Here is a 12,013-nt window from a genome sequence, read left to right as displayed (position 1 = left end):
TACCAAGTAAATATGAACAAAATTTCTCAAGAGCAAAAACTATTGCTAATAGCTCCTTCTCTGTGGTAATGTAATTTGCTTGGGCAACATCCAAAGTTCTGGAAGCGTAGTAGATCACCTGAGACAGCTTGTCAATCTTTTGAGCAAGGACAGCCCCCAATGTGTAATTGGATGCGTCTCACATTAGCTCAAATGGGGTTGTCCAATCAGGTGCCTGAATGATAGGGGTGGTAGTCACCGTACCCTTGAGGCAATCAAAAACCTCTTTGCACCGATCATCAAAATCAAAATCCACCTCCTTTTGCAGCAGATTGGATAATGGAAGGGCCACTTTGCTAAAATCCTTGATAAAGCGCCTATAAAACCTTGCATAACCAAGAAAAGAACAAACCTCTCGCACATAACAGGGGTAAGGAAATTGTGAAATAACAGCTATTTTTGCAGGGTCTACCTCTATGCCCCTACTGGAAATGATATGCCCTAAAACTATACCTTGTTCTACCATGAAGTGACATTTTTCAAAATTCAGCACAAGGTTAGTTTCAATGCATCTATTAAGAACTCTATCCAGACTATCCAAACATGCATCTAAAGAGGATCCATAAACAGTAAAATCATCCACAAACACCTCTATGCAACTCTCTAAAAAATCACTGAAAATGCTAAGCATACACCACTGGAAGGTACCAGGGGCGTTGCATAGGCCAAAAGGCATCCTCCTATAGGCAAATGTGCCAAAGGGACATGTGAATATGGTCTTTTCTTGATCCTCAGGAGCAATATGAATTTGTAAATAACCAAAAAATCCATCTAGAAAACAGTAATGAGACTTACCTACCAAGCGCTCAAGCATTTGATCAATGAATGGCAGGGGAAATGATCTTTTCTGGTTACCTGGTTCAACCTCCTATAATCAATGCAGACTCGCTAGCTGTTCTGCACTCTTGTGGGAATAAGCTCATCCCTTTCATTCTTAATCACTATGAGGCCTGTCTTCTTAGGTGCCACTTGGACTAGACTCACCCACTGGCTGTCAGAAATGGGGTAGATGATTCCAACTTGTAAGAGCTTGGTCACTTCCTTTTTCACCACATCTAAAATGATGGGGTTGAGTCGCCACTGTGGCTGCCTCACTGGCTTAGCTCCATCCTCTAAAAGTATGCTATGCATGTAGGTAGATGGGCTAATACCAAGAATGTCTGCTAAAGTCCATCCAATGGCTTTCTTGTGCTTCTTGAGAACTAACAACAACTTCTCCTTTTGCTCAGCAGCAAGGGAGGCAGAGATGATCACTGGAAATTTTTCCTTGTCCTCCAAGTAAGCATATTTGAGGGTTGCTGGTAAGGGCTTCAACTCTGGTGTGGGTGGTGGCTGAACAGTGAGAGGAACCAGGGTAGGAGAAGAGGAAGGCTCCTCAACCTATACCTCATAAAGCAAGTCAAAAGTATATGTACTTCTTGCAACATGGTTAGTGCATTCTGACTCTAAAAAATCAACATCAAGAGGTACAACACCAGACTCAAATTCAAATTCACTCTCAGCATAAAAATCAGACACAGGATCTAATTCAAACTCAGAATCTGCTTGATGGCATCTAGCAGAGGTATGTTCACCTCTACTTTCCTGAAGGTCTCCAAGATCTCCTTTTCCACTTCTTCCATATTTTTGTTTGGAATTGCTCTGGGTGGGAATGGAAGAGGGATAGGGGGTTGCTGCAAGTCAAAATTACTAGAAGAAGGTCCACTTGCATGAAAATTTTTGTTAGCTCCCTCATGATCAGCTTTCTCTTTTATGCAACTATCTCATCCTCTTTTTCAGGTGTAGAATGAAGCTTGACAGGTTCAGGTGCAGGTGCTGCTACTGGTGGAGGCACTTCAATTTGCTTGCCAGACCTCAAGGTGATGACACTCACATTTTTCGGATTCTGCATAATTTGTGAAGGCAATTTGTCAGAATTTTAGGACTGAGCTTGGTTCAACTGAGTAGCCATCTGCCCCATCTAATTTGTCAGACTCTGAATGGAGGCTCTTGTCTCTTGCTGAAATTGCATATTGTCATACCCTAATTTCGTCCGGGGACTATTGCTTGATGGCATGCAACCTTTGATTGATCGCTTCGAAGTACTTGGCACCCTTTGTTGCACAATATGTGAAGTCCCGAGACGCGCCGAAAATCAAAAGGAAGCGTGGTTACGCCATCCGTGAAATTCCGTAATGTGACGGAAACCAAAAGGAAGTATTGTTGCGCAATTTATGAGTTTCCGTAACTTTTTCGAAAGCTAAAAAAGAGTAAATACATGATTCGTAAGGTTCCATAACCTTACGGAAAGAAAATAAGTGTCGTTACGAAATTCGTAAAGTTTCGTAACGTTACGGAAAAAGAATCACCAAAAAAGGTAAATGGGGGGTGTATTTAGTAAAAAAAAAGGGTGTAAATAGCAACCAGGCCCACTTGGGCCTTCCAGATTCTTCCTCCAGAAGGCGGTTGCTTCTGGAGGAAGCAACTTGGCTCGTATGGGCGAGCTGGGTGGCAAGCTCCTCCCCTATTTTGCTATAAATAGGGGGAGGAATGAAGAAGGAAGGGGTTCAGCCTTCTTGGCACTTTGTATTCTCTTGAAATTGCTAAGGAAAATTGTTTCCGTGAAGAAAATACAAGCCGAGGCGCTTCCGTAACGTTTCTGTGGATAATTACGTGAAGATTTTTAACCATTCTTCGACATTCATCGTTCGTTCTTCATTTTTCTTTGGTCTTCAACCGGTAAGTACCCCAAACCGAGCTTTTCAATTCATTCTATGTACCCGTGGTGGTCCCCATTTGTTTTGTGTATTTTTATTCTCGTTTTCATTTACTTTCCGTACCCCCTTTTGACGTGCTTCAGTCATTTATTTAAGTCATTTCTCGCCTAATCAAAAAATAAAATAAATTTCCACCGATCATTTGATTTGTAATATCCGTTAATTTCTATTTAAATGAATTCCGATCGTTCGGTCGTGCCGTAACCACGTTGGAAATCAAAAAAAGAGGTAAAATAATAATATAATAATAAAAAATACCTTTTAGTAAAATAAAGCGGAAAAATCAATCGAACGTTTCTCTTTGGGATTTCTCGTTCTTAATTGAATTGACTAAATAACTAAAGTGAAATTAAGGCTAAAATCAACCCGCAAAGTCAAGCTCGTCCACAAAAAAGTCACTAAAAAAGGATTTGAAAAGTTCAATATCTCAGTTTTTTTACCAAGTAAATAGATCATTTTAAGGTCCAACACCTTAAAATGACCACCTTCCAAGTAAAAAGAATCGCTTGATTCGCCCTTAAAAAAGAACTGCGTAGGTCTGATTTCCTCTTCAATGGAGGGTACATAGGAGCAAGAGCCACGCTTTTTGTCGACCTCAAAAATAAAAAAGGAAATAAAAGGTAAAGATAACACAATTTCACAATTCTAAAAAATAGGTTGTTGTCCTTTGAGACAAACGTGAGAGGTGCTAATACCTTCCTCAAACGTAAATACAACTCCCGAACTTAGAATTTTCATTTTGACCGGTTTCCTTCGGTTTTTCCGACGTTTTCCACAAATAAACGTTGGTGGCGACTCCGCGCATCTTTCCTCCTTTGGAAAGCGCACCCGTGAGCCTCGCCTCGCTCGCCCGCAAAAGGGCATGTTGCGACACATATTCTGAAAGGTCATTTGCCTCACTAACTCTTCTAAGGAAGGTTGAGGATGAGCCTCAGTTGCTTGTTGTCTTTTTTGTGACTGCTGCTGCTGCTATTGCATTGGAGGAGGAACATATGGCTTGCTTGGACCAGTAGCATTCTGGAAAGGGATAGGCTATTGTTGTTGTGGAGGACTTGCCCATCTCAGATTTGGATGATTCCTTCAACCTGGATTGTATCTGTTGCTTGAAAGGTCATAATTACTCTGCTGTTGTTGGTTTTGTTGCTGAGGAGGTCTATTATAAATGTTTGCAGAATAAGCTTCAGGTTGCTCATTGACTCCAGATTGCTGCAAAGAAGGACAAATATCTGTATGGTGATCTGCAGAAGAACATAGACCACAGACTCTTGCAACAGGTGCAGATTTTTGATTCATGGCAAGCTGAGTTACTAGGTTGACCAAGGCATCAAGTTTTTTCTCAAGCTTTTTATTTTTAGCAGATGAAGATGAATCCATGGCCACCTCATGGACTCCTCTAAGGACAATAGCATCATTTCTTGCACTGAATTGTTGGGAGTTGGAAGCCATCTTCTCAATCAAATTCCTAGCCTTAGCAGGAGTCATATCACCAAGAGCTCCACCACTGGTAGCATCAATCATACTCCTCTCCATGTTGCTAAGTCCCTCATAGAAATATTGAAGAAGGAGTTGCTCAGAAATCTGGTGGTGAGGACAACTTGCACACAATTTCTTGAATCTTTCCAAGTACACATACAAGCTCTCTCCACTAAGTTTCCTGATGCCTGAAATGTCTTTTCTGATGGCAGTGGTCCTAGATGCAGGGAAGAATTTCTCCAAGAACACTCTCTTAAGTTCATCCGAGCTGGAGATGGACCTGGGAGCAAGGTAGTACAACCAATCTTTTGCCACTCCCTCCAGAGAATGAGGAAAAGCCTTTAGAAAGATATGATCTTCTTGGACATTAGGGGGCTTCAAGGTGGATCAAACAATATGGAACTCCTTAAGATGCTTGTGAGGATCTTCACCTGCAAGACCATGAAACTTGGGAAGCAAATGTATTAGTCCAGTCTTGAGAACATATGGAACACCCTCATTAGGATATTGAATGCACAAGCTTTCATAAGTGAAATCAGGTGCAACCATCTCCCTAAGAGTCCTCTCACGAGGTGGAGGTTGAGCCATGTTCTCAGTATGAAAATTAGTAGTGGAATGCTCAAAAATCAGAATATTAAGAATCACCCTTAACAGAATGCTCAAAATGCTAAAAAATGCACAGAATGACTAGGATGCACACTATGCCTAACTAATCTATGAAAGGTTCTATCTATTTCAGGATCAAAGGGTTGTAAATCACCTGGATTGCCCCTAATCATGCACTATATGCAACAAATAATGTGTTCTCAAACAAGCACCTAACAAGGGGTAAAACTACAGCTATACTCAAACGATATCCAAATGAGCTGAATTTTTGTAAGCAACATCCTAAAATCATGAAAAGATAGCACAAAAAGTTTCAAACAAAAATTCAAAGTCTAACTATGAAAACTACTTAAGCAAAGTTTAGAAAATAAGACAATAATACTTGAAAAATAAAAAAACTTAGTAAACGGCTAATTTTTCAAGTTTAAAACAACAATGGAAAATTTTCTTCTACCCCAAATGCATATATAATAATAGTCATTCTGATACCCGGAGCAAAAGTTATGGCCGTTTTAAGTTTTGCTAAAAACAAGTTCCCCAATTTTTTATCTCTCTCAATTTCAGCCACACCAAATGCTCCTGGTATTTTTCACACAAAATATGGATCAAAAGAAACTACCACACAAAAATCAGCCAAAAGTAACAACTCTAACTATCAAAACAAAAATCGCTAATTAAATTGCAAAATCAGTCGCTAATTCTCAGTCGCTAATAACTGTTCACAGCAAACACAAAACTGAATCAATCGCTAATCACTATTCACAGCAAAACACAAAACTGAAATAGTCGCTAAACAGGGGACGCGACTGAAATGCAAAACAGAACGCTACACAAAACAAAATAACACACATTCACAACCTAAACGACAGAGCTACACACACAAAAAAAAATTAAACACTATTATGAACCTTTGGCCCATTGCTCCTCGGCAACGACACCAAATTTGATCGAGGCTGTACTCAAATCAAATAAACGTTAAAAATGCAGTATCTAGGAAGTGATCCTAGGTCGTCTCCCAACGAGCAATGGTCAACCAAACGTTCATAACAGATAGTAATAAAACAATAACGAATTGGGGGAGGGGGTTTGTTTGTTTGTGTAAATTAAACCGCAAGCAAATTTGAATTAAAGAAATAACAGAATTAAAACATGTTGTCCCCCCTTAATTCACAAGCAAGTCTCTTATCCTAGGTTACGAGGATTTATTCCTAATCAGTTCAACCACTTAATCCAACCCTAAATTAAATTACTAAGCGAAAATTAACATAAGGCTGTCATTATGTGATTAAGCAACACATACACCAATTAATCATGAACGAAACTGATCATTAAACATGAACATAAATTAAGCGCAGAGACAATTAATCAAACACTAAGCATGCATGGATTAATAGCAACAAATATAAAACAACGTTGGAGACTTAGCCTTCCATTAATCAGTAGAAAACGAAATTGTAGATTGAACTAGAAATGAAATTGCAAAAAATGAATTTTATTCTACGTGAACAGTGCACATGAACAGTAAAAAATTGGAATTCTAAAACCCTAGAATTATTCTCCTCTCCAAAAACTCTCTAAAACTAAAACCCTGGTGCTGTTATATAGGTTCTCAGCCCCAAAGCTTACAAATCTGTTTTAAGTCCAAGCTCATAAACGAAATAAAATAAAATCTGGACAAGATAAGATAAGATTGGATGAAATAAAATTGTCTGCTCTTTTCAAGTCCAAGCCCAATTCCGGATTCAAGCCCAATTGCTTATAATTCTCCTAAAATTAAATTAAAAACACAAAATTAGTCAAGTAGGCCCAAATGATAAAACTGCATAATTAATTTGACAATTAAGGCTAATCAGTAATTAAAATGGTGACAAAAAGGGTTAAGAAATAGGAGAAAATAATGACACATCAACAATCATAACCAATCTACAGTTCCCATCCTGGAAAAAGAGACTTAGGCACCCAACACTAGGGTCCTTTGTGAATAAAGGCCTAAGAGAACCCTACTCTTAGCCCAAACTAGAAACACCTATTCTAGCATGCCCTAAGCGATTCATGCACAAACAAAAAAAAAAGTGTAAAACCATACATGAAAACCAAGAGTAAAGATAGATACCACCCGATCAATCCTTTCCGCAAAACCTTGCATAATTGAAGAAGTAATTGACTAATTCAATGAAGTAATCGATTAGATTATCTTTTTAATCGTTTAAAGTGTTTTTCCAAACACCCGGAAACAACTCAAGAACAATGTAATCGATTAGATACTCAAAGTAATCGATTAAAGTGTCTTTGTTCACATCTGAATCACTTACAGAAAGAGAAGTAATCGATTATATCACATGGTAATCAATTAAAGTAGAGACTCCTGAATAAATCTGTCATTGTCTCAAAAACAACTATGTAATTGATTATGATAAGGCTGTAATTGATTAAACCGATACAAGATATAACTCTACAAGCTTCAGACAACTTGTGTAATCGATTACAATAAGGCTGTAATCGATTAAAATAGAGAGTTTTGTCTTCTGAAGAAACTTTTCTATCTTAGAAATTTTTCTTCTCAGTTACTCATGATGATGCATGATGCACAAAATATATGATATAGACTAAGATGCAACATTCAATATAACAACCAATACAAATGCCACTCTAGGGAGTTAGGCATGTAAATGACAAAACATCTCTAACAAATATGCAATATATATGCAACAAACTTGAATATGACATTGAGTGCATTTGAAGGGTTTGAGTCTTGAGATTAGAGACTTGCTTTTCTTAGTCAATCTTGAAAATTCTTAACACTTAAGAAAAGATCAATTCATATCATCATCATCATCATATATCTTACTATATAATTTTATTGATGCTAATGCAATATAATGTAGTGCAATATGCTAGTTCATCTCCCAAATGCTTATGTAATACAATGCAAGCAAATATGCAATACATATGCAGCAATTTATATCTCTCCTTATGAAATATGCAGTTCATCTCCGCCTTTTGGCATTAACAAGGCCAAAAATTTTGAACTTATACATAAAACAGAACATACAAATTGAAGGGAAATAACATCATAGCATTTCATTAATCACGAAACATTACAATTCATTAATCATAGAACACAAAAAACTTAACTATCATTATAAGACAAAGACAAACAAAACAAGACATAACGAAACATATCAACAAACAGTATAACCAAGCATAAGAACATAACTACGCTTCATCCTCATCTGGGTTAAGAAGGTTACCAAGGGTTAGCCTAGTTTCTATGTTCTCTAGCCTAGTGGTGATGCTTTCTAAGGTGTTGTAAACATTGGCCGAGTGCTCTTGATGGAGGTGAAGCAAGACATCCATCTTCTAAATCATAAGAGACTCAAAAGGACTTCATTGGTGTGCTAGCTCTTGCTGAGCTTCGTCTTTCGCTTCTTTTTCCATCTGGTCTATGTTTGCTGTTGCTGGTGGCTCTCCATCCATGTTCCATTCGTGTTCAAAAAACCTCTTCACAAGCTTCTTGAGACGCCTTTTGGTTATCTCATTAGAAACATTGATATTAAAATAATCAATGAATCTAGAGGCTAACATAACATACAAAAACTCATAGTCCACTAACCGATGGCTCTTCAACATGATGTCTTCGATCAAGAGTACCCAATTCATTTGAATACCTAATTTTAGACCATACACGATCTGTAAATGACAATCAGTCACCTGTGTGTGGTCGTTGGACCTTGGTTGAGAATATAGGTTATGTGGTACACGAACATTCTGTCTTCAGCAGTTAAACCACCTACACCTAGGTGATTCCTCAGATTCAAGGAGCATACCTCTATAAGTCTGGATCTTGTTATAATCATCAGTAGATTCTTCAAACTTTAGCACCAATAACCATTTCTACACCATTAACAGTAGAAAAAAAATTACCTTCCATATCGCTGTGAGCACAGGTATAGAAAACTCTTACCAGTTCCGTGTAGAAAGTTCCTTTCATCTGCACAAGCTTGGACAGACCCTGTGCTTCGAGCAGATTAGGGAAATTAAACCCTTGCTGAGAAAACCCTCTAAGTCCAAAAACTTGGGTATTCTCACATTCTTCATTGCGTATATCATCTTGAAGTCGTTATTCTTATTCTCGTTTGTGAACCATGTATCAAGCCTATTGAGAGTAGCCTGAGAACACTCTCCTTGCTTCCTCTTCGAGGACTTGTCCTTCTTCTGAGCTCTGGAGGGGTTGCTAACCATCTTCAGAAGAAAAAAGGAGGGTTAGAAGGTAGAAGAAAGTTAGGGTTTCAAAAATGGGTTGTTAGAGGAGGTGTTGGTGTGACTAAGAAGAGGTTAGGGTTTCCTTTTATAGAGAGATAATGTGATGCAATCCTACCCCCCAAGGGCATTGGATAGAAGACTCCAAGAAGATTGGGCCAAAGATGCAAGAGAAGGCCCTATGGTTCTCATGAGCCTTAGGGTAGATTTCAGGCCCATGGGCTAACTATGAGCCCACTTATCTTTGTACATATTAGATTAAGGTTTCATTATTTTTGGGCCTTGTATTTAGGGCTCCATAATGTAGGTAGGGTACCCTAAAAATGTAGGATTTTTCAGCCCTTATATTTTAGGGCACCTAGACTAGTTTTTGTATTAGGGGTAGTTTTGTAATTTCACATGCATTAAGTGAATATTTGATGTGTGTTGGAAAATAAATTTAATTGAATTGGGAGAAGCCCAATCCAATTAAATTTTAGAGGGGGAGGTGAGCATTTGCTTGCTACAACCCATTGCCACATCATATAGTCACACTTTGTGCATGTCCTTCATGCTTTACATGCCTCATAACACCTAAGCACACTTAGTGGAGAATCTTGGAATTGATCTTGGATTAGTGGGCTGAACCATAGCTAAAATTCACTAATCATAATTAGTGAAATTTTGGCTCCACAAATTCAATTTCAAATTCAAGTAAAATTTGAATAGAAATTCAAATTTCCCTCCAATTTTGTGTGACACTTAGGCTATAAATAGAGGCCATGTGTGTGCATTTTTCAACTTTAATCATTTGAGAATTCCACTTCAAAGTTTAGACCTCATTTGAGACACAAAATTTCGTGCTCCTTCTCTCCTTCTCCCTCCCCTCATCTTCTTCTCCTTCAAGCTCTTATCCATGACTTCCTATGGTGGTGAGCTTCTTCTTGACTCATCTTCTCCTTGAAGTGGTGTCTCCAATCATCTTTCTTCCTTCTCCATTCCGCTGCCATTGAACTTCAAGAAGCAATGGACTCCATTGAGGAAGAAGATCCATGGCCTACAAGCTTCCTATATGGAGCTACATCATGCGGTATCAAGAGCATCTTCATCTAGGTGATGTTCTTTTGCTTCCTCTATCTTTTTGTTTGGTCAATTCACTTTAATTCCTTGTTATTCATCTTATTATCCATGTATATCCTCCATTGTCTTTTGGTTTGGTGCTGTTTAGAGTAGATTCAAAAGAATAAACCGATTAAATCTTAGATCTACACTTGTTCTTGCATTTCTATGGTTCAAATTTTATAGATCTACTCTTGAATCATGTTTTTGTGTTGATTTTAGGTTCTATCATTTTTCAGTCATAATATTATTGTGCTGAACCTTTAGATCTAAATTTTATTTCAAAATATTGATTAGAAAAAAAAACACAAAAAATCTAAGTGTAAATCACTTAATCCATGTTGTCTTAGAATCATGTTTAGTCATAATAATTGTCACATTATGTTCTAAGTTTGTGTTGAATTTTTATTTTGTCGATTGAATTCTAGATACATTTGTTCATGTATTCTTGTCATTCTTAGCCTATCTTTTGAGTTTTGAGTCTAATTCATGCATGTTATTTAGTTCATAACATGTTCTAAATCAATTCCTAGAAGTAGTCTTGTTGTTGAACTTTGTTTTGTTTTATAAGTTTCCTATATGATGCCTATGAAGAAATTGAGTTGTGGTGCTGAGTTGTGGCTGGATTTGTGAATCAAAATAAGTCTTAAGCTCTCTTGAATTGTGTTATTCAAGACATTTGAGCATAAGCAAACACAAATTGTAATTATCCAAGCCTTAAACAACATAAACATTACTCTTGATTTCTAGGTTGAAATCGTTGGTGCTGGCAGCTTTAACATACAAACTTGTAAAAATTACTGGGAATTGGTCACTGCGAATTTTGACCTGAAAATTTTACTGAATTTTCTAGACATATGGACCCAAATTATAAAAAAGAAACATGTGATTTGGATAAAAGGAAAAAAATACTAAAAATCACACAAATTGGCAGGAAAATCAGTGTCCTAGAAAAAAAGTGAAAGGGAAGTGTGAGTTGTCATATAGGGAATTGGAAAGGAGGATTGGTGTCATCCCTTGAAGAATTTGAGTCAAGCAGCAATGGGCCAACCACCTTAAGAGCTATTGGACTAAGAAGCACTCCAAATTGAGTGAAACACCAAAGAGAGAATAACCACCACAATTGAGGACTTTTTTTTTGTAATTGACAATTTGCTTTGCTTTCAAATTTTGTAACAAAAAGGCCTTTCATTGGAAGTAAGTTGGGAGCCTCCAATAGGTCACCCTACTTCCATTTGTATGTAATAATTTTAGGCAATTTTCCCTTAGGATAGTGAGTGTTTTGTTGGGAACCTTAAATGAGGTCATCCAAACACTCTTAGGATCCGCCTAGTTTGCATTTCTTGCACTTTAATTTCTTGCTTACTTTCATAGTTTATTTCCTTTACCTTCCATTGTCAAATTGCCTAGATAGCTTACCTTTTACCAATTAGTTTTTACCTTATCTTTCACACCTCTTTTAGTGTTTATTTTGGCTAGTTTCAACCATATTTTCTTTTACCTTTTTTTTTTCAAACCCCCAACAAAGAACCAAAACTTAGGAACCAACACGAGTCTTCATTCTTCATCTAGTGTTAATGGTGAGGGTTCTACTCCTAAGGACCCCTTGTATAAGATATTAGATGAGTTGAGATCCCATAAGATGTGGAAATAAAAACAAGAGAGAAAGGAAAAAAGAAAAAAAGAGTGGAAGAAATAAGTTAAGATGAAAGAGAGAAAATAAGAGAGAAAGAAAGAAGAAAAATAATGAAAGAAATGAAAAGAGAAAAACATGTGATGTA

The sequence above is a fragment of the Glycine max genome, chromosome 14 (assembly GCF_000004515.6).
Source record: "Glycine max cultivar Williams 82 chromosome 14, Glycine_max_v4.0, whole genome shotgun sequence".
In the NCBI taxonomy this organism is placed as follows: domain Eukaryota; kingdom Viridiplantae; phylum Streptophyta; class Magnoliopsida; order Fabales; family Fabaceae; genus Glycine; species Glycine max.
The sequence above is the reverse complement of the archived record's forward strand: the minus strand, read 5'-3'. Positions refer to the sequence as shown.